Source organism: Cavia porcellus, unplaced genomic scaffold, assembly GCF_034190915.1.
Source record: "Cavia porcellus strain 051 isolate PalLab524CR breed Dunkin Hartley unplaced genomic scaffold, mCavPor4.1 scaffold_19, whole genome shotgun sequence".
In the NCBI taxonomy this organism is placed as follows: Eukaryota; Metazoa; Chordata; class Mammalia; order Rodentia; family Caviidae; genus Cavia; species Cavia porcellus.
The window spans coordinates 58,007,229-58,033,712 of NW_026947502.1; positions in this window are offsets into that span (position 1 = coordinate 58,007,229).

The window sequence follows — 26,484 nt, forward strand, 5'->3', positions numbered from 1 at the left end:
TGGCAATATTTTCATTCTTATCTTTTGTATTTTGAGTAACCACTTTGAAGGTAACAATATGTAATTACTAACCATTATTACTCTCCTATTATCTTGTTCTGAAGTTTTGTTTTACTTTTGTCTCTTTAAAATAAAATAAACAAAATTGTAAAAATTATTAAAAGTTGTATCTCAGGAGAAACAAAAATAGAAGATGAAAATGAGGACCTATACAAAGGAAAAACAACAAAAGAAATGGTAATCACGTAGGTGAATATATAATTTTTAATGTTTAAAAGATTATTTTTTAAATTTTTTAACTTTAAAGATAATAAGATCCAACAAAGCAAAACAGAACAAAGTCAGGCCAAAAAAAAAGCAGCAAAATTGGTACAGAAATTCAAAGCAGGATAGTAGGAGAAAAATAATAGCTACCGTAATGTACATTGTTATCTTCATAATAGTTGTCCATTACATCAGGTATAGCAAAACAAAAACAAAACTAAACAGAATGAAGCAAAACAAGGGGCTGGGAATTTAGCTCAGTGGCATAAGCACCTGCCTTGCAAGCAGGCGGTCGTGAGTTCGATCCCTGGTACCGATAAAAAAGAAAAAAAGAGCACCCAGTTATATAAAACAAGTATTAACAGAAATGAAAAACCAAAATATCAGTAACACAATTATAACAGAAGACCTTAACACACCATTGACAAGGTGTGATCAAGGGACAGAGCAACCAGACAGAAAATCAGCAAAGAAATAACAGAACTGAATCACACCTGTGAACAAATGGACTTGATAGACATATACAGAGTGTTCCATCCAACAATGTCAGAGTACACATTCTTATGAGCAGCACAGAAGTCATTCTCTAAAACAGACCATATATTAGCTCACAGAACATCTTTAAATAAATGCAAAAGAGTTGAAATTATCCCTTGCATGTTATCGGATCACAGCGTTATGAAATTAGAAATTAATGATAAAAGATACTGCAAAAATCCCACAAACACATGGAAACTGAATAACACACCCTTGACTAATCAGTAGGTCACTGAGGAAATTAAAGAAGAAATTAAACAATACCTACAAGCAAACAAAAATACAAATACAACTTACTGGAGTCTGTGGGATGCAATGAAAGCCGTCCTCAGAGGAAAATTTATTGCACTGAGTTCCCACATCAGGAAAATAGAACAAATACGAATAAATAACCTGATGTTACACCTCAAACATCTAGAAAAAGAAGAGCAAGTCAAGCCCAAAGCCAAAAGAAGAGAGTAAATTATAAAAATCACAGCAGAAATCAATACAATAGAGATTAAGAAAACAATCCAAAGAATCAATAAATCAAAGAGTTGATTCTTTGAAAGAATAAATAAAATTGATAAGCCCCTATCCAACCTTATTTTAAAAAGGGAGGAAAAAGCTCAAATTTATGCAATAAGAAATGAAAAAGCTAAAACACTTTAGAGACTATAGATTCTATAGACCATCGATTCTATAGATTCTATTGACTCTATAGAAATACAGAAGTTCATCAACACCTGTTTCAAAAACCTCTACCCTCAAAGGTTAAATAGCACAAAAGAAATAGTCAGATTCCTAGAAACATATGAAGAACCAAAGCTAGGTCAAAAAGATGTAAAACTGCTGAATAACCCAATTTATATTAATGAAATGGAAAATGTAATTAAGTCCTTACCTACAAGGAAGAGCCCAGGCCCAGATGGATTCACTGCAGAATTCTATAAGAAATACAAAGAAGATTTAATGCCAACACTCCTCAAACTCTTTAATGAAATTGAAAGGGAAGCAATCCTTCCTAAGTCATTCCTGGAAGCAAATATTACTCTAGTACCAAAACCTGAGAAAGACCCAACTAAAAAAGAGAACTACAGATCAATCTCCCTAATGAACACAGATGCAAAAATCCTCAGTAAACTATTGGCAAATAGGATGCAGCAAATCATCAAGAAACTTATACACCATGACCAAGTGGGATTCATCCCAGGCATGCAGGGATGGCTCAACATACGTAAATCAATAAATGTAACCCACCATATCAATAAAGCCAAAACTAAGAATCACAAGATCATTTCTAGAGATGCAGAAAAAGCCTTTGATAAGGCCCAACACTCATTTATCATAAGAACTTTACAGAAAATTGGAATAGATGGTCTTTACTTCAATATAATAAAGACCATCTACGACAAACCAACAACCAGTATAATACTAAATGACCAAAAATTGAAGGCCTTTTCTTGAAAATCAGGCACAAGACAAGGATGTCCCTTATTACTGCTCCTATTTAATTTAGTACTGGAAATGCTAGCCAGAGCAATTAGACAAGAGAGAGAAATTAAAGGGGTAAAGATAGGAAAAGAAGAAGTTAAATTATCATTGTTTGCAGATGACATGATACTCTGCATAGAAGACCCCCACAACTCTATTGAAAGACTCTTAGATATAATAAATAAATTTGATAATGTAGCTGGACACAAAATCAATACTCAAAAATCGATAGCATTTCTATACACTAACAACAAGATCACTGACAGAGAAATAAGAGAAGCCATACCCTTCACACTAGCAACCAAGAAAATGAAATATTTAGGGATTACTCTCACGAAAGAAGTGAAAGATCTATACAGGGAAAATTATAATACACTGAAAAAAGAAATTGAAGAGGATCTCATAAAAAGGAAAGACATCCCTTGCTCATAAATAGGAAGAATAAATATTGTGAAAATGGCCATTCTTCCAAAACTGTTATACAGATTCAATGAAATCCCAAGAAAAATACTATAAACATATCTCATAGATCTTGAGAAATCACTCCTAAAATTCATCTGGAGTGATAAGAGACCTAGAATAGCAAAAACAGTTCTAAGCAGCAAAGGAAAGGCAGGAGGCATCACAATCCCTTACTTGAAGTTATACTCCAAAGCTACTGTAGTAAAATCAACATGGTACTGGAGTCAAAACAGCCAAAGATCAATGGAATAGATTAGAAGATACAACCACAATCACACTCAACCACCTTATCTTTGATAAAGGGGCTAAACATGTTCACTGCAAGAACGACAGTCTCTTTAATAAATGGTGTTAGAAAAACTGGTTCTCCATATGCAGAAAACTAACACTAGACAAATGCCTATCACCATGTACTAAATTAAAATGGATCAAAGGTCTGGAATATTAAAACAGAAACACTAAATCTATTGGAAGACAAATTGGGTAAAAACCTTGAAGACCTAGGGGTAAGTAGAGAATTCATGAACAGGACTCAAACCTCACGGGAAATACTTCCCAGAATCAATAATTGGGATCACCTCCTATTAAAAAGTTTCTGCATGTCAAAAGAAATCTCTAGCATAGTCAAAAGAAAACCCACAAACTGGGAAAAAATCTTAGTGAACTGTCCTTCAGACAAAGGGCTTCGGTCTAAAACATATAAAGAATTCTAAAAAATCAGACCCCCAAAATTCAAAGATCCAATCCAAAAATGGGCATCTGAGATGAATATAAACTTCTCAGATGAAGAAATAAAAATGGCAAATAAATACATGAAAAATAGTTCATCATCATTACTCATTAGAGAAATGCAAATTAAAACCACACTGAGATTCCATCTCACTCCTGAAAGAGTGGCAAGATCAAGAAAACCACCAACAACAAAACCTGGAGAGGCTGTGTGGAAAAAGGAACTCTCCTGCACTGTTGGTGGGAGTGTAGACTGGTGCAAGCATTATGGAGCTCAGCCTGGAGATTTCTCAAAAAGCTGGGATTGGAAGTCCCATTGGTTCCAGCTATTCCACTTCTAGGCATATTCCCAGAAGAACTGAAAACATCACAACACAGTAATATATGTGCACCCATGTTTATAGCAGCACAATTTGTAATAACCAGTTCTTGGAAATAACCTAAGTGTCCATCAATTGAGGAATGGATAAAAAAGTTGTGGTATTTTTATACAATGGAGTACTACTCAGCTATAAAGAAGGATCACACTGAGATATTTATACATAAATGGGTGCATCTTGAGACCATACTCATAAATGAAATAAATCAAACTCACATGTATGAATACCAAATACTTACCCTACTGTAATGGCAGACAGATAACAGCAACTACCGGAGGCTCTCTGAAAGGCTCGGCTCAGAAGTCAGGAATGGTGCGGACTAAGGAGACATAAGCCAGTAGAGATATGCTCTGCTGACTCAGGAACGAACTGGGCTGAGAGAAACCAACTTGGAATGCAGTCCTCGTGCTAAAGTAGGAACAGAAAAGACTCGGTGTGGAGGCTGGACCCCGCGCCATTGGAAGCCGCGATTTGGGTTTCCCGCTGCTCGGCGGCTGGCTGCCTCTACATCGGCTCAGCAAGGAGAGACACGCAGAAGCTCTGTGAACGGGAGTCTGCGAACGGAGTCGAAAACAGGACGGACAGGGAGGCGTGCACTGACTTGTGGTGAGGTGAGTGAGAGAAATTGACACTCCACCACAGTTTGACTCCAGCGGAGGACTTTCTGGGCTCGGGCAGTCCTGCGGGAGCAGGGCGCGGTGGCGACTCCAGCCGCACATTCCCCTCTCGGACGGGATTGGTGAAAAGTGCCTGGCCTGCGTGACGCTGCTGGCGGACTTGGTAGGCTAGCCCAACCCAGATCCCAGAGCCTGACGGTGGCCCGGAGGGGCGACTCCCGCGTAGGCTGCCTCGTCCGTAACTCCCTGGTGCGCAGTGGTGGGCGGAAACACCTAGCCAGCGCAATTCGATCAGGCTGTGGCTGACAGGCAGGGAAGCTGGGCCTCCTATGTAAGCTTGCATATATATAAGGAACAGAGAATATGGGAAAAGGCAGCAACAAGAAAGGCTCCTCGGCCCCCAACTCTGAGAAACAGGCAATAGCGGACACCGCACCAATAGACATTAAGCGCCATATAGAGAGCCTCATAGACCAATTCAGGAATGAAGTTATCAACGACCTGAAGCTAGAAGTATGCAGAATAGTTAGAGAAATGCTAAGCACCACCCAGGAAAAAACAGATGGTGGAATGGAAGAACAGAAAAAGAGGGGAGAATTGTTTGATGGAGAAAACAGAGAAAGCATAGAATACGTGAAGCAGGTTCAAAGGGACTATCAATAAATTAAGAAGTCTATCCAAGACTGGCATAACAGCTTGAAAGAAACTAAGGACAGACTATCTGAATTGGAGGGCAGATTAGTAATATGGGAGAATGAAATGAAAAACTTCTTAAAAATAACAAAGAAACAAACAGCAATAATACAAAGACAAGAAGATGATAAGAGGAGCCATAACTTAAGGATTAAGAACATAAAAGAAGAAGTAGGGACACAAACAAGTGAACTACAAAAGCTACTCACAGAAATAATCCAGGAGAATTTTCCTAATTTAGCAAAAGGTAAAGATACTCAGATGTATGAGGCATACAGGACCCCAGCTACCTACAACCCAAACAGAGCAACACCCAGGCATATAATAATAAAAATTCCAGAAATTCAATACAAGAACAGAATATTAAAAGCTGTAAGAGACAAGAAACAGACCACTTACAAGGGAACACCCATCAGAATTACAGCAGATTTCTCTGCACAAACCATCAAATCACGAAGAGTGTGGGGGGAAATAATTCAAGCTTTGAAAGATAATAATCTCCAGTCAAGATTGAGATATCCTGCACAACTGTCCCTAGAAATTGACGGAAAAACAAGGTGCTTCCAGGATAAAGAGGAACTGGGGGAATTTGCAACCACCAATTCAACTCTACAGAGAGTATTGCAGGATATTCTAAAAAAAGAAAAATACCAAGAACCCAGAAATAGTGGCGGGGAGGCCACAACGAATGGAGCAGAGAACAAAATGAAGAAGACAAACTGACAGCTACTGACAGAAAAAGAGCTCAACAGAAAAGGACAGAGAAGATTGGATGATAGGAACAGCTATTTTGGAGAAAATGACATCTTAATAGGTAATACTGATTTAGTATCATCTTGTTTTGAAGTCTCATCTAGCTTTTGTTCTTCTGTCTCCAATGGTCTAAACAGGCTGTATCTTATTGGATTTTATTATGTACGATAGTATAAGCAAAAACCTTTTAAAGACAAGGAGATTATACAGAAACCATTGTTCACTTTCTGTTAGTCGATTCTAAATACTCTGTAAATGCTGTCATTCTCTTGAATGGTTTTACATTGTTTTGATATACTTAATGCTACAGTATACGAAGTTGTACTCAAGGACTTCAAGGAAAGAGTCAATATGGTAACTACTTTTGGGTCGGGATTATCTGGTGGTGAAACACTATTCTGCTTAAATGGTTATGTATTGATCTGCGCTGTTTCGCTGTTATGCCCTCTTTTATCTCAATCTCCACTCCATTATTTACTTTTTTATTTCTATACGTTTAATTAAAGGGAAAAAAAATAGCAGGATATAATATAGTAACCCACTTTGACTTTTTACTATCTCGATTTGAAGCCCTGTATTACTCTCACCATCTTGTTTTTGACTGATGTTCCCCTGTTCTGTTTTGCTGGATAGTATCAGGTTCGAAAGTTTAGGCATCAGCTGTGAAGATAATGAGATTCATTATAACGCACATTCTCATTGACTTTTATCTACTTTTGAAGACCTACAATGTCTCCAATGTTTTGGTTTTGTCGGTTTTGTTCTTTACTGTTTTGTTCATTTGTATTATAACTAATGATATAGGCAATTCTATTAGAGATAGTGGGAGGCATTATGGTAACCATTGTTGATCACCTTGTATTATGTTTTTACATTATCTATTATGTCCACCCTTTTGACTTGACCGATTCTGTTCTGTTATGTCACATTTGGTTTTACTCTCTTTCAAAAAAGCAATAAGAACCGTGGGAGCAATGAAACCCAAAATGTGTAATAGTCATTGTACAAAAGAGAGGAAAAGAAAATGTTCTAAACTATATAACTGCATGTATATTTAAGTGTATAAGATAGAAAATGATATCACAGAGTTTTATTGGATCATTGAACAGAACTGTTTGCAGTATCATTGTTGGAATGTCCACTCTACAAGCTTTAATCTTGTGACTTGAACAATTATTTCTAAGATGGCAATATGTAATCCATTAACTAGTGATTTCCTACTGTTCATTTTTTTCTTCTGTAAATCTGTATAACTTGTACCCTTTCACTTTTTTTTTCTTTTCTCCTTAAATAAAATTAAAAAAAAAAGAAATTATATAAATGCATAAAAGTATGTGGTAATCATGATTCCCCATTATATGGCTTTGAAGCCTTATAAAGTTTTCACTCCTTAATTGGAATGGTTTTATTCTGGGCTGTTTGATATTATTGTCTGTGATGATATGAACAGCTATTTTGAATAAACAAGACATCATAATAGCTAATGCTGATTTAATATCAGCTTGTTTTGAAGTCCCTCAAACTGTTGTTCTTCTGTCTCCATTGGTTTTATCATGTTGTATCACATTTGGATTTTATTATATGTGATAATATAAACAAAAATTTTTATAGGCAATAATATAGAAACCATTGTTCGTTTTAGAGATAATATAGAGATAATTATAGAGATAATATAGAAACCATTGTTCATTTTCTGTTAGCTGGTTCTAAATACCTTTTAATATTTTCATCCTCTTGAATGGTTTCACACTGTGTTTGATACTATTAGTATACAAGGTTATACTCAAACATTTCAAGGAAAGAGACCCTATGGTAACTACTATTAAGTTGGATTATCTTGTGGTGAAACACTATGTTGCGTAAACTGTTCTGTTCTGACCTGTATTGTTGTTTTGTCCTCTCTTATCTCAATCTCCCCCTTTCTTTTTAAAATTTATTTATTTTTTATTGTTTTTTTAAATTAAGGGAAAATTTTTTAAAAAACTAGCAGGATATATTATAGAAACTTTTTTGATTTCCTATTAACTTGATTTGAAGCCTTGTATTGCTCTCACCATCTTGTTTTGACCGATTTTACTCTATTATGTTCTGTTTGATATTATCCATTTTGAGGGTGTAGGCAACTACTTTGAAGGCAATAAGATTCACTATGATGCCCATTCTAGTTTGACTATTATCTTCTTTTGAAATCCTGTAATGACTCCAATGTTTAGATTTTATTGGTTTTGTTCTGTACTGTTTTGTTCAATTTTATTATACCTGATGATATAGGCAATTCTTCTTAAGGTAGCAAGAGGCATTATGGTAACCCTTGTTGATTACCTTGTATTCTGTTTTTACATCAAGTACTATGTCCATCCTTTGTTTTGACTGACTGCTTTGTTTTGTCACATTTGGTTTTATTCTCTTCCCAAAAAAGTAATAAAAACTGTGAGAGTAATAAAACCCACAATGTGTAAATGTTATTGTAAAAAAGAGAGGAAAAAGAAGTGCTGTAAAGGATACAACTGCAAGTGTGTTTAGGTGTGTAATATAGATGACCATATTAATAAGTTTTTGTTGGATCATTGGATACAACTGTTTGCAGTCTCACTGTTTGAATGTGCACTTTGTATGCTTAATTTTGTAACTTGATCAACTATTTCTAAGATGACAATATGTAATCTATCAACTAGTGATTTCTTGATTTTTTTTAAATTCTGTATTACTTGTATCCTTTTACTGTTTTGTTTTGTTTTGTTTTCTTTAAATAAATAAATTTTTAAAAAGCAAAACAATTAACAGAACAAAATAAAGCATTGAGAACAATGCTAGATTTCAAAGAAAAGTTAGAAGAAAATCCCCCATATTTGCTATATTCCATACAATCCTTCTTCAAATAGATGCTTATACTGCTGGTCCTAGGCCCACAAAATGGACCAAACAATATAAGCATTTAGTTGCTTTTTGCACCTTAGTTGCTATCAACTCAGCCTGTCCTCCAAACCAGTCAGTTGCTTACAGCGTGTGGGGGGGGGGGGGGCTGATTCTCAGTCCATACACCTGCAGGCTCATGGCAGGCACTATCTGAATTTTCTCTCCCTGGGTCCCACATGGCTTGTGTGGCTTACTAGGAAGGCTGGCTAGTTGGCTTCTTGCTGGTCTCCTCCCAGTCCCAGCATGCTGGGAGATTATTTATTATTTAAGTAGATAGCTTAACAATGTAGTTTAGAATGTATAACATATCTAGAGTATGATGTATGCAAAAGTGACCAAATGCCAAGGGAGGAAGAAATGGAAGACACTACTATAGTTTTTCTGTTTTATATACAGTGGTGCTCTCATTTGACCATAGACTGTAAGAATTTAAACACATGCGATTAAACTATGAGGAAATCATTAAAATGGCAAAATAAGAAACAGTGGCTGTCCATTCAGTGAAGAGACCGAATGAAAAGGTAAACACAGTTAATCAGTCTAAAAAAGGGAGAAGATGAGAGCAGACAAAAAAAAAAAAAACAATGCCAATAGAATTACACCCAAATACATCAGTAGCGTGTTAAACATAAATGATATGTGCGGATATTATACTTAAAAATCTAAGTATAACAGACAGGAGAAAATAGAATTACTAACAAAATTCTGCCCACAGGAAACACATTTTAAACACAAAGACATAAGTAGATTAAGAAAAGGGGGCACCAAGTTTTAAAAAAACTGGTTGTTATATTAATATAATGTGAATGAATTTCAGAACAAAGTATGTTACCAAGAGAAAGATGGTCATTTTATAGCAATGATAGGGTCAGTTCATCAAATTTAATGCATGCAAATAATAAAAGATATTCAAAGTACAGGTAGCAAACACTGACAGAAGATTAAAAATAAATCCACAGTTAAATATTACTTACCAATTTGAATACCCTTCTCTCAGTTATCTATCTATCTGTCTATTATCTATTTATCATCCTTCTAAACTACCTCCTTATCTGTCCTGGCAGTGCTGGGGATTAAACCCAGGCCCCTACGCACACTACATATGTGCTGTACTATTGAAATATCATTGAAACATCCCCAGCACTCAGTAAGACATACAACAACAAAGTAGGAGGGATGCTGAGTGACATTATCAACAAATTTAGCTGAATTCACAGGAAGAAAGGAGACAGAAAATAAGGAAGAACTTGACTCCTATTATCAACAAATTTTACCTAATTGACATTTAAAAACAATTCCCCCAATTACAGTACAATATTCACTTTTCTCAAGTATATGTGAAACATTTACTGAGAGATTATCTATGTCCCAACATGACTGCAAATGTATACAATAAAATCGTACATCTGAATGCACTTAATCATATTTTCTTATCACGAGAGAATTAACCAGAAACATATAATGAAAAAATCCGTGAATATCAACCCAACAGTAGGGAAAAAACGTTTCTAATTAACCTTGTATTATGTAGGTCTTTCCTCCAAGTTTCTCCATGTCAGTTTAGTCATCTTGTCTCAGAAACACCTTACAAAAGAAAAGTAAAAAGGAACTCATCCAGTGACTCCTGCTTCACGCTCGAAAGACTAAGCTAAGGCTAATTGGAAGTAGAAAAAACATTAAAGTACAACATACCTAGAATTTTAAAAATGGTTTACAGAAGTCATAGAAGTTTATAAAGTGTGGGGAAATAACTCAAATCATAGATCTATGAAACAGACTTCAGTGAACTCATGCAGGTTATTGCCCTGGGGTCCAGGATTTTCGAAGTCTTTAGTGTTGTGCAGATTTCCTGCACTTTCTTTGCATTTGATGCCTTGAGTGACCTTTTAAATGATACTATAAATTCTGTGTTCTGTGCATAATTGTTCTCCTTGCAACCCCTGACTACAGCTCATGGGTTTCAGGAACTGGCAGTTATGAAGAAAAAAAGCCATACACTCAGAAAGTCCCCAGTGAGATATTAAAGAAGAGGCAGATGATTACGGAATGAATTGTGTATTTCACAAAATTCATGTGTTGAGTCTCTGTCAACAATTGGACTATATTTGGAGATAAGGCCTTTAGGGAGAAGCTTAAGATTAAATGAAGTCTTTGAAGTAGGATACTCGCCTAATAGCACACTGTGCTTGTGTTCTTATATAATGAGAAAATCAGACAACTCTCCGCTCTCTCCCCTCAAACCACACAAACACAGAGAAAATCCAAGCAAGGAAACAGAAAGGAAGTGGCCGCCTATAGGCATGGAAGAGAGATCTGTCCAGAAAGCAAGCCTGGTATCGTCTTGATGTTGGAATTCTAGCCCCTAAAACTGTTGGAAAATAAAATCTATGCTTTAACACACTGAGTTTGGCATATGTTCTGGGATGAATAATACCCAGCATCCACTGGGATGATTCCAGGGGCTACAGCTCCAGGGAAAACAGTACCATGCAAATGTGTGTGGGAATTTCCAGGAACCTGGAGATCTCAGGACAGCTTCTGAGAGGGAGAAAGAGTGGGACTGAGTCTGAGTGTTGAGAAGAAACTAGTCTAGGAGAAAACCATGTTTGGTGGGGAATTAAAATACCCTAGGCTCTAGACGCAGAGGGCACAGGCAGAACAGAGTAAGCCATGATCATTGTGGGCTCAAGACAGGTCAGCCTGCAGGGGAAGCTGGGGACTGGGCTCTGGACTTGTCATGGCAAAGCCATTAGGGGCTTCACACTCCTTGCTATAGACTCTGTGTTGCAGAGGGATAACTTTGTAATTTTGCAGACATGTCCTTTGGAATCCAGCATACATTTTAATTCTGACACTACCACTTAAATTTGGTCATATTGACCACATTAATTAACTACCCTTTGGTGCGCTGTTTGTTTTGAGACAAGGTCTTACTATGTTCCCCAGGCTGGCTTTGAACTTGTGATTTTCCTTCCTGCTTTCCAAGTAACTGGGACTACAGATGTAGGGATCAAACTGATGACATCACCCTTGCCAGGTAGGTGCTTATGCCACTGAGATAAATTCCCAAGCCCTTCTCAGCTTGTTATACTGATTAAACTAGATAAGTCAAACCTGTAGCAGAGCTTCTAACTTCTAGTATGTGCTCACTAAAAGGAAGATGTTATAATAGCCCTGGGTATAAATGAGAATCAACAATAAGCATTAAGCATTCCAGTGATGTAGTCACATCATATCTTTAGAAGCAGAGACAGAGACCAAAGTGGCACACACCTGCAATCCCAGCACCCAAGAGGCGGAGGGAGGAGGATTACAAGTTTCAGTCCCTCCCAGGAAATTTAGTAACAGGTGGCTTTGGGAATTTATTTCAGTGTGAAGACTCCAGTTCAGTCCCCAGTACTGAAGAAAAAAAGAAAAGGAATTTTAGCTACAAATATAGAGAACTGATTAAAGGGAAAGAAGACAAATTAAAATGAATATACGTGAATAATAAAAGATGGGCAATTTTTTTTAAAAGATGGGCTCTTGTTCAGTACTATTGATCACCTGACTGGATTATTTGCATAACCTACCCAATAACTGAGATCACCAATAGCAAATAATTCTTCTGAGTTCATATAGTTAATTAGTAGAGTGACAGCATTGAAACCCAACTATATGGTTCTAAAGCCCATACCTGGAGTTTTTTTTACCCCCTGTAATTGGTGAATTCACTCCTGAGGCTACATTTGAAGGTCCTAATACTTGTTATAGTAGTAAAACTTTTGAGAGCAAAACACTTGACAATTGATAGCACATAAGAATAACATTATACAGCAACTCAACAACCAGTGTTTATATAATATTTAGTATCTACTAGGCCTTGTGCTGTGCATGCATCTTTGCATTTAATGCTCCCAAAAGCAGGAAAGAAGCCTGTTTATTTCTCCCTCCGAAGAGTCAAGCTGCCGGAATCATCTATCACCCACCGGACAATCCACAATTCACTGCCTTTCCATCAACCTGACTGTCTAACTTCAGTGCAGAAAGCCATTGGCAGCGCACCAAAGATTAGGGGAAAGGCAGGGCTAAACAGAGAGTAACAATGCAGCTAATAAAATAATCACTTCCAAATTGCCTCAAGGTCTTTATTTAACAAACAAAATACAGAGACCTCGAATGATTTCTCAACCCTTACAGATCACTGAAAGCTTCAGAAGATAATGTTAGCTTTGACTCTATTTTTCAAAGAAGTACAAATTTTCAAATATAACGAGCCGAGAGCTGTGTTTGCATTCTCTCACACACTGGCCTCACTGTGTGCAGTGTTAGCTGACTTTGCTAACTCTCCTGGACACTAGTCCTCTGTGGAAGCCGTCAGCATGTGTTGTATGCATGGTTTCCTAGCATATTTTTTCTATCACAAATATACACCCAAAACTCTCTCTCACCATCAAAATACAAAAACAGTGGTGAGTCAAGATATGTCAGCTATTATAAAGCCACCCATTTTCCAATTCAAGGAAGGGACAGTGACCATGAAATTGTCCCCATTGACTCAAATAAATAACAAAATGAGTCTCCAGTCAGTACAGCTAAAGAGAGGACTCAGTTGTGACTCAAGAACAATAGCTCCTTGTTAAGAGTCTCATTTATGACTCTTCACATACGTCTGTGCAGGCATCCCTGTGTGCGTGTGAATGCACACACGTATGGTGCGTAGGAGGGAGACAGAAGGCAAACATGGATGACAACTCCATGCTTCACTCAATACTGTGAAGAGTCTTGACAGACACTAATAGACTGAATAACTGTCTATTTCAATCCGCATACACAATCTTCCTCAGTACCACATTCTGACAAACTCTACCATGAATAGTTCTGGATAACCATCCTATGATCCCTGCCTTTACCTTGTACTTTTCACATCAGGGAAACCATATCTTATGCTCAAAACCAGTGTTCTGCATTTTCAGATTGTTCTAACAGATGAAGTTCTTGTGTTGAGTGAAAACCTGCTTTTCTTTGCTTCTATCCATTGTTCCTAATTCTGATTTCTGCTCCAAACGGCAAAGGTCAGTGTACAAAGCTTTATAACTTGGAATGCTTTTCACACTCCTATTGGCAAATAGCCTTCACCCATTCAAATTTTTTCATCTTTCATTCAATTAAGAATAATCACATGGCATGATGTTGCACCGAGTAATGGGTTTGGTAGTGGAGGTAAAACAGAGCAGATTACGCTTTGTCTCGTATAGGCTCTGGCTATAGAAAGGTTCGGTGAACCGCAGTTACAGGAGATGGTGGGAACTCCAGGTGTTAAAGAAACTGCAAAGAGGGGGCAAAATCTCAACAATATGAAGGGAAAATTGCCAAGGAAGGCTTTCCAGATGAAGAAAAACTGAGGTGACCCCAGGAAAAATGAACAGGAACAGCAGGCAAAGGGTAAGTGCAGAGCAAACAGGTAACAGGTTAGAGGCAGGAAAATGAATGAAAGAGGGAGGAGCACTCGGGATTCGGGGGCAGGCATCAGCACCAGCCAGCTGGGGTGGGGCGGGGGCCATGCACAAGGACCTGCGCATGATGGGGCACAGGAGCAGGAGGGCTTGGGAGACCTACTAAGTGACTGTCGATGGCATTCTACGGGCTGTGGGGCGAACATCACCAGGTGGATAGGTGACACAAGGACATTCTCTTCTGGAGATCCCCCTGCACCAGGCGGCCAGGTCGGGGCAAGGGTCCAGCTGGAGCTGAGGCCAGCGGAGGAGGACTAGCAGGACAGGAGAACATTTATTCTGTTCACTATGGCAGTTATTTTTGCCTCATTAAATTCACTTTTTGATAGATCCTCTGATAATAAAATACCCCAAATTGGAAAAAAACAAAAAAAAAAGGAATCCCTACTGTCACCTGACCAGTGCAGATTAGAGATGAGTTATCCCTTGTTTTTGACACTGCAGAAAATGGTAATATTTATTTTTGGTAGCTGTACCATGTTGTTTATTAGTATTTTGATTGCAACAGACTAAAATACATGAATCCTCCTTCAAACTGCATGGACACATATAAAATTTCTTTAATCGTTGATTTGTTAGTCTGTGTTCCATGTATGCTTGGCACAATATACATTTTTAAGATTATTCATGTACTAATAATTCATTTTCTGCTGTTAATAATAACACATCACAGTCTGAGGAAGTAGTAACAAAATCAGGTTTGGTTTGCCCCCTGGTTCCAAAGGCCCAGTGTTGAGGAGCTGCATCTAGGGGCAGCCTTCTCTCTGGTGGAGTCCAGGGCAATGCGGAACATCTCATGCAGAGGGGAGCCTGCCTGCACATGTGTGATGACTCCGTCATGCAAAGAGGCCCTATTCACCTTGATGACTTTATCTGATTCTGATAAAGGTGACCAGCATGGTTTGGTTTAAATTACTGCCTTCTAATTCCTCAACAGTGAAAGTTAAATTCCAAATTGAAGTTCAGAAAAGAATAGTATAAGACAAACCATAGCAAACCACTATTCCAAATAGCGTGGAGTGTTTTAATTTTTAACACTAAGATTCAGTGCTTTAGGATTTGAATGGAGCTCATATTACAAAAGACCATAGTCTTGACCTTAGTTCAATGGACTGTCTTTCTATGTATTCATTTTTGATACTGGAGATTTAATTTCCCTAACCTTAGTTGTTTATGTTGCCAAAGATTTTTTGTATCATGGATCACTATTTATAATATAGATACTCCATTAGGAGTATGACAGAAATACTACATACAAAATGCGGGTCACATAATCATTAATGCTAATAACTGAGCTGTCTCCACTTGTCTCCAAGTGGATTTTGCATTCTTAGCCTCACACATGGGACTGTGTAAACTATACTGATCCTTACCAGCTGGTTTCTCGTCAGACTCTTCCATAGAGGGTCCCAGAGAGGCTATGGAAAAGCAGAAAAGGAAAAAGGCCCAGATCCTCCCTATTTACTGTTCCCACTGCATCGATCGGTTCTTCTTCCAAAGAGTGCCAGTTGGGTTGAGTAGGAGCCGCTTAGAACAATTTCTCGTTTTCTCTCACTCCCAGCATCAGCCTCACCTTCCACTTGCCGGAGGCACAGTGAGAAATGGGCAGTGATCCCTTCTCTGAGGCCAAGTCTCAGCTTGGGGAGCCCTCCTCAGGCCCCAGACACCCAGCACCACCTCAGCAGGCCTCATCTCAGAGCCTTGCTCCTAAACCCCACTGGGCACTATTCTGTGCCTGAATTTCGAAGGCCCCAGCCCTGTGTTGTGTCCACGCATGGGAGGGAGCCTGTTCCTTGTATTGAGTATCGCTGTTATCTCTGTTCCTCCTTTCTGGCTTTCCCAGTCTTCCCATGTGTCCCAGCCTGCGGATAAGTCCACAGAGACCCTAGAGGGGGAGTGGGGATGAAAAGACGACAAGGGAGCAGAGACAAGTTGAGGAATTCCAATCAAATCTCTCTTTATTCAAGGAATGAGTATCAAATATATACAGTATTGGGGAGGAGGGATTTGGGTTCTGAGACATCATCAGGTAACTTAGCAACAGTGGAGAGACAGTGGCAAGAGACTTATAGGTCAATTCAAATTTCCCACACAGTGGGCTCAATAAGCATAATCCCTGAATAATGGGACAGGCTAAACAAGTTATGCAAGGTGCTGCTTAATTACCAAACTTAACTCCTAGAGGGAATTAAGGTGGTGCGGCCTGCAGATATAAGGTGGCAGCCAATTACAGGGCTTCCCACACCGGGTTCACCTATCTCTGTATTAAATTCTCTGTGTTTCAGTACAAGTGCAGCCCTGCTTTCCTCAAGGCATCTTCTTACCTCTCCCACTACATCACTGGCAATTTTGATCTTCCAGGGGAGGAGAATGGGAGAGCTGGTTGACATTCCTACCACTGCAACTTCTTTTTTGTGTTATTAGGTAGAATCATTTTAGGAATGCACATGGCAATTGAACTTCGCAGACTGCGTTTTTCCTCCATCTTCATAAACAAGGGCCAACTCTCTGGCTCATGTTTAAAATTAGGTTGTAAATTATATGATCAAGAGCAGAAATTAGTATCTATTCATATTTTAATTCCTTTTATAGCAAATATTTTTCAGTGAAGAATATTTGCTACTTACATGGACCTCTATAAATACTCTATCTGTATGAATTTATTTAATCTGTAGTAAATTTATAGGGAGTTTCCTTCTTCATCGGCACCATGATCCAAGTCATTCAGCGAAACAAAGAGGACAACAGAATTGCTTAAGTGTGTTGCAGTGGGTTGAACAGTGAACCTCTAAAATAAATATCATATAACCTATGAAAGTGACCTTGCCTGGGAAACTCTTTGAAGGAGTCACCTGAAAATCTGAAATGAGATAATCTTGGCTGAGTGTGGACTGCATTGAACAAGTGTTTTTAAAGCAGACAAAAAAAAAAAAAAAAAAAAGAAGGGAAAACCAGAGAAAGAAAATAATGAAGAGAAGAAGGTAGCAACTAGAGTGACAGATCTGTAAGAAAAAGAAAACCAAACTCTGTCCACAGCCACCGACGACGAGGAGAAAGGCATGGAACGTGCTCCACCGAATGTGCATCAGCAGGATGCACAAGCTGATGACACTTGACTTGGGCCATCTGGCCTCCACATCTGAGAGACAACAAATTTTCGTTTTAAGTCACTAAGTATGTGGTGAGTTATTACACCAATCCTTAGAAGACTAACACATCCTTAAGCATTAGGAGCAGTAGAGTGGGCACTCAAACTCGGCTAGGCTATCTCCAGAGTCTGAGTTATTAAATATGAAACTCAATTAAAACCTAAGTAGCTGAGAAGATTTGTGCTGAACCCTCCCAGAAGGAGGTGATGAGAGTCTCAGAGTTTGTGCTCTGGAAATGGGAATGAACCTGAAGTTTGGGAGTTTTGAGAGTCTTTAAACAATGTCCCTACCTTTAGGTATTGTCACAACCGTTGTTTCCCAAAGAGGTGATGATGTCTCCAAATGGGTGGCTTGGTGACACTGATGTCACAGAACTCTGCTGTGCTCTGTGGGAGCTCAGAGGGAAGGATCCCTGTGCTCACTTCTGCAGCAGATACACAGCAAAGGATTCCCACCCTCACTCGCCAAGGCAGCCATGCAGCTGGCTACCTTACAGGAGCAGGTGGTTCATTGGTGTCCCCAACGATCTATGTTTTGTAAGACTTTTTGGCCATTACACAGTAGTGGAGGATGAGTAAGGTAGGCTTTTTAGAGATGGAGATGAGATTTTTCTTTTCTTTTTTTTTTTTTTTTTTTAACAAGCACAGAGTATAAGAGCTGGAAGTAGATAAAACCTGATTTAGATAAATTGATAAATGAATAGATGTGGCACTTATTGCACTTCATGTTGTGTGGAGTAAAATTCATATCTGACGCCCACACATATTTTTTAGTATAGAGAAGAATTTTATTAATGGCTATCCATGGCTGAATTAGAATTCATGGATATCTTCCAGGGAATACTCAAACCATTAAAATTATATGTAAAGTGGAAAGAGACAGACAGAGACAGAAAGACAGAGAGACAGAGACAAAGAAAGACAGAGACAGAGAGCACAACTTTGAAAATGCTCTTCAACATGTTCATATCTCTCAACATGGTATGACCTGAAAAGCACATTCCAGCCCTCATATTTTATGGCCCAGGTAGTACAGAGTAGTACAGATACCTCTGTAATCCTAATGTCAAAGTACCAGTGAAGTAAGAAGAAACTAAAGGCACATCTGGTGAATGCAAGGTCTTGGGTTCAATATTGTGCCCTGAAAAAAAAGAAAAAAAAGAAGGAAGTGAGGAAGGGCAGGATGGAGGAAGCAAGGGCAGCATAAGGAAAACTTCTGCTCTCCCCAAAGAGAACACGAGACTATACAGTCTGCTGTTGTATTGTTCCTCTTAGGATGATACAGCTAAATACTCTCCAAACTCATTTTATTGACCCAACCTTTGTTTCAGGACTCACAAGTTTCCAAGGCTGTTAGTTTGTTTAACCCCAGATTATGACTAGTAGGGTTAAGTTCAGGAACAAGAAGATTTCACAATAGTTAGATCATTTTTCCAAACAACATAGCCACGGCATAGACCCACGAGTACTCTACCATGCGCTGGTAAGCACATACTTGCTTTCACCCCCAGGATATTGTAAGAAGCTGTGCCATTCTGAGGTGGAGGCCTCTAAAGCTCGAGATCAGAGATTCCTCAGAAAAGCCATTGTGGTGACAGTAGAAAGAGCTGGGGTCTATATAGGTTTCAAATTAAAATGTCAAGTAGGTGGGGAGATAGGGGTGCTGGATTTGGAAGCCAACAGCAGGCACTGGTTAAACAGGTACAGGATTTTGAGATGAATTTTTAGGCTGGTGCCTTCCGGAAGGGAAAGAGCCCAGGAGAGAGCCATGTTCCCTCCCTTCTGTCTACTGCGCAGTAGTTGAGACGGTGTGCTCCATATTAGAGCTCAGCTTTGCAGTTTCCAAAGTAAATGAGGACTTTGTCAAAGCCTTTTTCTGCATGTTGAGATGATTCTATAGGTTTTGCTCTTGGTTTGTTAATACGGTGTTTTACGATAACTGATTTGCATGTTCTGAACCATCCCTGCCTCCCTAAGGTCATCCTAGCCTAACATTCATTCAGGATAAAAACCTGGAGATAACTGGAATAGGCAGTCATTATCTCAATCTGATAAAAAGCTGTCTATGAAAAACCCACAGCCCAAAATCATACTAAATGGGCAAAAAATCTTAAAGCTTTCACTCTAAAATCATGAACAAGACAAGGAGCCTATTGAGTATAGTTCCCAAACCATCAGCCAGAGCAAATGGACGACAGAAAGACATAAAAGGAATAAGGAAAGGAAAGGAAGTAGTTAAAAGATTGTTATTTGTGAATGACATGATATTCCACACAGAAGATCCCCAAAACTCCACCAATAGAATTCTAGTTTCATAAAAAAATTCAGCCTTCTTATTTACTTATTTATTTATTTTTGTACTGGGGATCAAACTCACAACCTCACACTTGCCAGGTAGATGTTCATGCTGCTGAGCTAAATCCCGAGCCTTGTAACCAAGCTCCATAGTGTAGCTAAAAACAAAGTCCACATTCAAAAATCAGGAGTTTTGCTGTATATGAGCAACAAACTCACTGAGAGAGAAATTAGGGGAGCCACACCTTTCACAATAACATCCAAAAAATGAAATACATAAGAATCCAAATAATGAAATGCATAGCAAATGAAGTAAAAGACTTCTAGATTAAAAACAACATTAGTCTGAAAAAGGAAACTGAAGAGGCTACCAGATAATAGAAAGATGCCCTTGCTGTTGAATAGGAAGAACAAATATAGTTCATATGGCCATACACACAAAACTGCTATACAGTTTTAATGTACTCTCAATCAAATTTCCAACAGCATATCTCACAGGTTTAGAGAAAACAATCCTAAAATTCATTTGGAACCAGAAGAGACCTAGAAGAGCAAAGGCAATTCTAGGCAACAAGGTTAAGGCACAGAGCATCACAATACCAGACTTGAAATTATAGTACAAAGCTACTGTGATGAAAACAGCCTGTACTGTAAAAAATAATACAGACACAAGCATCAATGGAACAGATTAGAAGATGCAGAAACAACTTCAGATACACACAGTCCCCTTATCTTTAACAAAGGTGCCAAACATCTTCATTAGAAGTAAGACAACCATTTTAATAAATAGTATTGGAAAAATCAGATTTCTGTATGCCAAAGATTAAAACTAGATTGATATATTTCACCATTCACTAAAATAACATCAAAATGGATCGTAGATCTAAATATTAAAACAAGTGTTCAGGACTGAGGTCTGAGCACTTCACTCACAATCCAGTAAGTATGAATAAATAAATATAAAAACCAAAACACCAAATGTACTGGAAAAAAATTTATGGACAAACTTCCACTTGTACAGGAACTATCACAAAACTGAGCAACAGGGATGTCTCTTTATTAAAAAGCTTTTGCACAGAAAAAAAAAAGAAGTGAAGTGACAACCCAGTGTGGGAAAAAATTTTGCCAACTACTTCTTAGTCTACTACAGCCAGCAGCAGGCACTGATACATGAACTCAAAAAAATCACCCCACCCAAATATAAAGACCCAGTCCAAAACTGGGCATCTGAAATCCATCGACACTTTTCAGATGAAGGACTAGTAACAACGAATGAATATATGAAAAAAAAATGTTCAACATCACCAATCACTCAAGAGATGCAAATTAAAATCACACTGAGATTCCATCTCACTACAGAATGAATGGATATCACCAATAAATCAACAAATAACAAATGCTGGCAGTGTATGGGGTTGTTGGGAGTGTGCGAATCAGTGTGGAAATTTCTCAAAAAAAAAAAAAAAAAAAAAAAAGGACTCCAGGTTCCATTTAATCCAACTATTTTTTTCTATGTATTGTCCCAAAAGAATTAAAAGCACTGCGCCACAGCGGTGCATGCACACCTGTGTTTGTAGCAGCACAGTTTATAATAATAAAATCCAGACCTGGTCGGAGTTGGCATCTCCCTTTCCCCAGATGGGGTCTGGTTTAATGGTTTCTGCGGAGGACAGACTCGGTAGAGAGAGGTGGGGTGCTGTACGGCACTGTAAAACACTCCGGATCTCATTGTTCACAGAGGCAGTCCGAGACTTTTCTCAGTGTTCGCTGGGTGGACCTGGCCACAGGAAGAATACAAGTCCTCACGCTGACTCCTCCTGGAGGCTTGGTTTGGTGTCTGTGTGTTTGTGGCCATACAGGGGATTGAACCCAAGATCCTGGAATTGAACTACAGTTTTGTTCTGAGAAAGTCATAAAGTTGCCTCTGCCTCAGCCTTGTAGAATGCTGGGGTTGCGGGCCTGTGTCACTGCCTTGCTTCCTGGGAATTTCATTCTGTCTGTGTTCAGACTCACCCACGCTGAATCTCCAGCGGTTCCTCAGAGCTCAGCTTTCTGCAGCCTGGTCCAGGCCCTACGCAGGTGGATTCTCTCAGGGTTTTCCCCTCAGTAAGGGGTCATCCTCTGTCCACCTCTCCGTCCTCTTCCCTCTTCTTTAAAGTTCTGGATCCTGCAGTTTGCCTGCTGGTCTCACTTCTCTTCTGGGAGTCAAAGTTAATTCTTCAGTTTGTTGCTTGTCTGTTTATTTGTTTGTTTGTTTGTTTGTTTTGCTTGCTGCTATGATCAATCAGCAATTTTTAAATTCTGCTGCACCAGAAAGTGGAAGTACATTTTAAATGTTTTGGGCTGAGGTGCACTAAGCTGCAGGAACAAGAATATTAGCTTCGCAGTAAGAAACGGCTCAGTTTTTCCCTTGTACTATCATGGACTGGAGTCCAACCTCTTTCAGTTCTTCACTTGAAAAACAGGAACCTACTAATTACACTGCCCACCTCACAGGTGTGTCTGCATCCTCACAAGGGTTAAACGCACTGGAAATTCTGGACAAAACTGAATTAAGAGTGTTACTCTGTTATGTAAGGACTGCTGTGCACATTGCTTTCAAATTTAATGAAGGGGGATTAAGTAAATGGGAGGCAAGAAAGAGAGAGGCTTCTCCTCAGGCCTTCAAAAGCACGGGCAACTGGTAAAGTAAATGTTTTAAGAATGATTTAAGTTTTTACATGTCTACCAAAACTGTGTGGATACACAATAAATACGCAGATGAAAAAAATGCTACTCTGAAGTGGTTATTATGGGACAGATCTACCATGATAAGTCCCCTCCTTTTCCTCTCCACAGCTTTCCCTCAGATAGCTGTCCCTGGGCCAGGCAGAGTGGCACATGCCTGTAATCCCCACCCTTGGGAGGCTGAGGCAGGAGGATTGCTGTGAATTCAAGGTCAGTCTGGATTACAAAATGAGTCCAAGGCCAGCCTGAACTGCATAGTGAGACCCTATCTCAAAACAAAGACACATACACTCTCTCCCAAATCTTGAATATTATTGAATAAGAGACAGTATAGATACAATAGTTTTATTGATAAAATGAAATTAAAGATGCCAACATTGCAGTTTGGGGGTGGCAGGAATCCTCAGGTTCACACATGCCCTGGTGGCAGCAACTCTTAGTAATGAGAAAGCTACTTCTGGTCTGTTTTGTCCCCTGAGAAACGTGTCTACCCCGAGTGCCAGCACTACACAGTCTTTATTGCCTGGACATTGTAATACACTTTCAGCTTTGTTCTCCTTTAAATTTTTGGCTAATCTGCATCCCTGGCACTTCTGCATAAATTCTAGAACCAGCTGGTCCAGTGCTACAGACAGTTTATCTGGAGTTTGATAAAGATGGCTTTGAGAGGGTAGATTTTGGAATAATTGGCATTCTTAGCAATGATAAGCTTTTCAGTCAACAAGCATGGTGTGTTTCTCTATTTAGGACTTTTAAAGTGTATTCCAGAAATATTTTGACATATTCTGTGCACACACTGCTAATCTTTTGACAAGTTTATCCCCAGGTATTTTCAGTGTTTGAAGTGATTGTGAATGACATTCTTTTATTTCATTTTGACTTTTAATTGTCCGCTGCTGTTGTGCAGACATTCAATTGGTTTTTCTGAACTGACCTTTTTTCTGAAGTTTGACAAGCTTGCTTGATTGCTTTCTTTCTTTGTTTCTTTCTTTCTTTCTTTCTTTCTTTCTTTCTTTCTTTCTTTCCTTTTTTCATAGAATCCTTAGTATTTTTATAGCTGGTGATATCACCTACAAGTAAAGACTTTAATTTCTCCATTTTAACATTTTACATCTTTTTATTTTTTGCTTGTGTATTTAAGATTAGTTAGGACTTGTAGTTAAATAGAGGTCCTCTATTAATTAGAAATAGTTTATTTCCTTGCTTCACTATTAATCTTATAGGAAAAATATTCAGTTTTATCAATATTATGTTCAGTATTCCTTATAGGTTTTCCACTGATGTTTTCTCTGGCATTGAGAAAACTTTCTAGCCCTGACTTATTGATGGATTTTACTATGAAAGGATTCTGGATTTTGCCTAATATATTTTTCATTGGTGTCCTTTTGGGAAAGACTGGCATAGATTGATTACTATTGCTTTCTTTTTTTTCTTTTAATTCTAGTGAATCACATGGATTTTCAAGTGTAAAGTAAACCTTTGATTGTTTTTTCTTTTTCAATGTTGTTTTAGCTACTACGGCCCTTTATAATTCCATGTGGATTTTAAAACACACTTTTCCACTACTAAAAAAAAAAAAAGAAAAAGAGAAAAAAAGAAAAAGAAAAACCAGAACCAAGAGAAAAACTTTAAGGTTTTAATGTGGCTTGAATTGAACCTGCAGATTCCATTGTTTGAGTAGTATTTCTGTTTTAATATTAAGCCACTGAACATCTATTTTCCATGAAAACATCTTATATTCACATAACCCTATTCATTTTCAAACTGATACAGTGCTCTGAAAACAGTCACTTAAGGTGTTATCTAGTGTTTGCTATAATTTCTTTTCTTTTAAAAATAATGCCAGACAGATGGCATACCCTTGTACTCCCACCATTTGGGAGGCTGAGGCAGGAAAATCACTGCAACCTGGTTACATGGCAAGATCTCATTTCCAAAAACAGCAACAACACTAAAGTTCCTTCCCTTTAGCACCTTCTTCCTGGAAGAATCCATTCCATCGGCATCAGGTTTGCCCTATTTCTGATTTTGGCCAACGAGATATAAGCATGTGTGATGTGTGGGACTTACCAGTAAAACTTTAAGTAGCTCTGAATGAATGTTGTGCCATTGCCTTTCGTCCTGCCTCTGCTTGCCCTGTGTCTGGTAGGAGATGCTCCTTCATCCTTGGTTTGAAGAGGAAAACAGTACGGAACATGACGGCAGTCAATCTGTGAGGGACCAGGACCCTGAAAATAAATAAAGCTTAGCTATAAGCGGCACAGAGTTAGGGGCTGATCAATACTTCAGTGTCACTTCATCCAAAGAAATGCAATGTCTTTCTAAAACCATGTCTTTCTATAAACTTTATAAACCAATGTCTTTCTATAAACTTTATCCACAAAAAAGAATTTTTTGTACAAATGTATAATTTTTCTAGGATTAGAACAAACCAGTAGCATGTCTTTAATATGAGGTAAGACATAATCTTGATTTCTACTACCAATGAAATTTAAAAATTCTTATAAAAATCCAAACTACAGCAAACACCTAATTATTTTGATGCAGAATAGCAAAATCAAAGGATTTAGACTCTGAAATCTCACCACTTATCATAAAGTAATAAAGTCAGCTTAGTTTCGAGTGAAAGCAGACAAGCAAATCAATGCAAGAGAGGAAAGCGTCAATATTTGGTCATTCAAATGTTTAAAAAAGTACAAAGACTGTGCAACAGAAGGAAAGATAATCTTAACATGGCCTGGGAAATAGGGAACGCACATAAACGATAAGAATTTGAATCTATGATCTGAGTCAATACTGAATGTGAGCCATGGAATAAAAACCAACAACTATAACATTTCTGGAAATTTTGAAAGAAAATTATTATGATTCTATGAGTTAATCAACAGTTTCTTATATATGCCTCTAAAAGTGAAATTTATTTTTAGGAAATAATACATTCAAATTTCAACAAAATTTAAGAACTTATCCTGAAATGTGTTTTCATTCCCTACAACAGTGAAGAGACCAACCTCTCTCAGCTGCCCACCTGAGGACTGCAGGGCAGGAGATGCTCTCTGTGCCTCCACAGCCAGTCTTGAGAAAGCTCTGTGGTTTGATTTTAGCCCCTCTCAGGAAGACATGCCCATCTGTGCTTCTAGAGGCAGCCTCCATGATCCTGGTAATGACTGTCAACTCCAGAACTCTTCTGTGACTCAGTTATGTCTTTCCAGGCACTCATCCATGACACAGCAGCGTCTCCTCCATGTACTTGGTGTAGCCCCAACCATCCATGCCAGGAGTCACAGACTCTCCACGGGCAGAGAAACCTCCAGCCTCATCACAACCCCTAACCTACAGGACAGGCCTGGAGGTGGTCAAGCTTCCTCATGAACTAAACAGGATAGTGTGCACTGAGTCACTGTTAGGAGCCCCGCTCATGACAGACTTCAGGAAGGTTTCAGTAACCAACCACCATCGGTAGAGATCTGGGAACTGCTTGACAAGTAATTTAAGATAATCATTTTAAGAAGTTCAATGAGAAACAGCAAAACAAAGACACCCCCCTCAAATTAGGATACAAAAGCCTAAATGAAGTAAGTTTCAAAAGAAATGAAAAGTGTGAAAAGGAATCAAAAAAAGTCCTGGAGGATACAAAACATAATGGCAGAATTTTTTAAAGCATTCAAGAGAGTTTTAGTACCAGACTTAATCATGTAGAAGACATCATCTGATTAGTCTGATCCTGACAGAGGAACATGACCAAGAGAGGAGAGAGTCAACTTCTGCTTACAGAGTTTGAAGAAAAAAATGTGAAGATATGAGAGGTGGAAAAATTGTCAGATGTAGACTTTGTCTCTTTTGTCAACGCAAGGCCAAGGTAACTCCATTTGGTGTTTTAGGTGACCTGGCCATCGCAGTATCTACCCCCACCCCACATTAATATCCTGAATCCCAAGAGACAACGACTATATACTTTTCCCCAGAACACAGCCAATTTAAAAGATAAAGAACCA